Here is a 3,786-nt window from a genome sequence, read left to right on the forward strand (position 1 = left end):
GACTTCGGCAGCACAGGCTGTATGCCAAGCTGGAAAACTGTGCCTTTCACCAGGAGAGCAGACGTCCTCAGCCAGGGCTTCAACCGTCCGCCGACCAGACCGTGACAACCCCCAAGAAAGAAAGGCCAAACTTGTATGAACATCCCTAGCTCAAACAATATGTAAATATCATTTAAAGAAAAAGAAGCAAGCAAGCTTATATTGTTCTTGCAAATCTGGTGCTGCTGTTTTCCTCATCATGCTCTATGTGCACTGTGCACTGTGCACTGTGTGTGTGTGTGTGTGTGTGTATTTGCATGTGTATTGCTAGTTTGGTTTTATTGGACTGGATAGACTTGGTGAGTATGGACAGATGAATGCATGAATAGATATGACTTTTATCAAGCAAAGAAGTATTTTAGAAGCTGAAAGTTTCAATGTGATTAGATCATGAATTATTCTAAGGAAATGGAGCAGAAAAAAATAAAATGAAAAACAAAACGTACTATTTCTCATTTTTATTTTAATGAAAAATATGTTGAATCAATACCATTACTAAACTCCTGAGCCTTCCCCTTCCTTGTTTTATAGATTTTATGTGGCACATACAGAGATAAAGGAACCCACTTCCCCGTTCTAAGTCACTGTTCATTTGTTCCCTGCTATGAAGGCTATAATAGTGATAATTTAAAATCCAGCCTTATCGACACTTCTACATATGCTTAATTTAGATTCATATAAGTGGCTAAGCTGAGGTCAGTGAAACTGCTCGTGGGGTGAAAGACAAACATATGTGGTGTATTAAATGAAAAAGTTTAGAAATCATGAGTTATGCATGCTAATCATACAATTTTATCACTCCCTTCTCCCCCCTTAATGCTCATATTGGTTTCTTAGATGCTTGGATGTACTACAGCCACATCCTGAATTGTGACTTTTACTTCTTGTTCAACAAAGCTAAATATTTGTTCGTTCCTCGTGACTAAAAGTCTATGATATATACCTGCTTCTTCTCTATATCAATTTCCACAGGCAAAACCAGTGCTCTTCATCATTCCTTGTGCATAAAATGCCACTATGTAACCCTTCATAAGGACCCCCACCTGGAAGTTAAGCTCATGTAAGAGATGTTTGCCATGGAATCAGAGTGTTTTCCTCATGGATTGCAGTGGTACAGGGGAAAGTATTCTGATTTTTATTCCAAATTGTTGTTTATGAACAAATTTGCGGGAATAGGTGCCAAAAGAAGCCATGAAAATGCCCTCAATGCAGCAACAATTTCATGCATGTTGGTCCTTATTTTGACTAGTTGCACGCTCTTGGACAGTTCCTTTATATTAGTTTTAATTTGTTGAAAACCATTTGCTAGCTGCTTTTGCAATACTTAAAAGTTACAAAGTGGTCCTATGTTATGTTGCTGCCAGGAGCTGTGTGCAGCTTCTTCATGTGCCAAAGCAACAAACTACCGGTACATAGGCTGGGCAAAAGATCATATAAAGAGCTTCCTGGATATGATGTGTTTGTGCATTCTTGCTTATTCTTTGCCACTCTTTTCCTTCAATTCTGATTTCCTCTTTGGTCCTGACTTCCCGCTGTCTCCCATGGTCCCAGGCTTCTCCTGGTTCAGTTCAAACTGCTACCCACAGCTAAGCCCTGACAATTGCAGTCCTGTGCGTTTAGTAGCTCTGTGTAGTGGACTACTTGTACATACATTATAAATTATGAGATTCAAGAGTCTTCTTCCATGAAAAGAGATACACAAAGATTAGAAATAATTCACTGTGCCTCTTTATCCATTGTTGGGTCCTCATAAAATGTACATAAATATGAAGAGTTTGGAGGGGTGGGAGGAGAAAGCCTTCAGGATGCTGATTGGTAGACTGAGAAACAGTTCCTGGTCTGAGAGAACAAGGTGGTCACTAGAAGCTGACCAGATGCACAAAAAGTAATGTATTAGCTACTGCTCGTAGATTATAAAAACAATCAAACAAACAAATCTCTAGTACATTTCTGGAATCACTAATGCTCCAATGGTATACTTCCTTACCTGGGAGTAAGTCTCATTGAACACAGTGAGGTTTAGTTCTGAGCAGGCATGTATAGGTTGCACTATCAATCTTTCTGTAAGGAATTTTGCCATTTCTTTTTAATCATTAAATGCACTAAAAAGTCACGTGACCCTTCCTCGAGAGGAGGATCTGAGCGACAGTCTGCACCCACAGCCTCCCGCTGTAAACGAGGGGTTTCAGGCAGCGAAACCGAAAAGCGCTGTCAATATTCTTGCTGCTGTTCTTGAAGGGTTCTCATCACCCAAAAAATGTGAGGGTTTTTAAAAAGAAAGAAAGAAGTGGCCTTGCTCTGTGCCAGATGGGCCGATACATCAGCCCCCATCTCTCCTCTTTGGCTTAGGTTATCTTTGAAATAATAATCAATCATTAGAAACGAGGAACGTGAAATGCTCCAAAAGGAGGCTGAAATCAGAATGGGGTTGTGGTTTTTGGGGGGAGTGTAATTGTACAAGGAATAAACAAATGGAAGCCTTCGATAGATGGAGTGCTGGTCCCAAATTAAATAATTAAAGGGATACGGGGTTTATATTCCGAAAGGCCTACTTGCCCATATAATGATGCTAGTCCTCATCCACCTTCACTCCCCTCCAGAAGGGGAAATTTTCTTGTGAAAATTTGGACCCTTAAACCAGAGTTGTCCATGCAGAAGCAGTCACAAATTTCTGCTCCTGCTTAGGATTACAGAGAGGGTTAGGGTATCACCTGCCAGAAGCTGATTGGCAGTTGTGGTGTAGTGGTTAAGAGCGGTAGACCCGTAATCTGGGGGACCAGGTTCGCGTCTCCGCTCCTCCACATGCAGCTGCTGGGTGACCTTGGGCTAGTCACACTTCTCTGAAGTCTCTCAGCCCCACCTACCTCACAGAGTGTTTGTTGTGGGGGAGGAAGGGAAAGGAGAATGTTAGCTGCTTTGAGACTCCTTCGGGTAGTGATAAAGCGGGATATCAAATCCAAACTCTTCTTCTTCTTCTCCTCTTCTTTCCAAATTAGCATCATTAGCATAGACTTGTGGAGCTTTCTCATTCCTTAGACTTTGATGCATCATATTATCTTGAGTTTCACATTAGCCACATAGAGGTAAATTCCCTTCCCCTCTGCAGTATACCTGCACTGGTCTACCTGTGTTGTGCCACCTGGACCTAACAATGATCAGATTAATAAGTATGCATAAATATTTGGTTAATATACAGGTGGATAAATGCTTTCAAAGCTGTTGTATGAGGATGCACTATAAGAAAACCAGAGATGTGAATAAGACTCTGCCACCCCCACCCCACCCATGGTCAAATGGCTGACAAATGCAGAGAAGCACCACATATTACTTTGTCCCCACATCACATCCCAGACCTCTGTTATGAAGATACACTTGGGTGAGTTGTTGGATGCTAGGCAAGCTATAGGGGTTAGTTTGCTCAGCTCTGTTAGCAGCAATCCCGCCTATTATTTGTCAAATTAACATCCACAGGCAAGATGGATTTCTCCTGTAAGTCAGACCTGCCCACAAGGAGATTAATGCACAACCATTTACATGAGTGTGATAATTTGTGTGCCACACACCCTAGTAATCCTTGCAGAATGTCAATTTCCTTCACCAGTGCCAGCACATATAACCACATATAACTCTGGAGTATTTGAATGATACAAGAAGATGCTAGAGGGGAATGTAAGTAATATTCTTCTTCTTCTTTCCTGTTTGAAGAAAGCAAGAAAAGCTCTGTTTGGATGGATGACGAAAATGATA

Source organism: Zootoca vivipara, chromosome 7 (assembly GCF_963506605.1).
Source record: "Zootoca vivipara chromosome 7, rZooViv1.1, whole genome shotgun sequence".
In the NCBI taxonomy this organism is placed as follows: domain Eukaryota; kingdom Metazoa; phylum Chordata; class Lepidosauria; order Squamata; family Lacertidae; genus Zootoca; species Zootoca vivipara.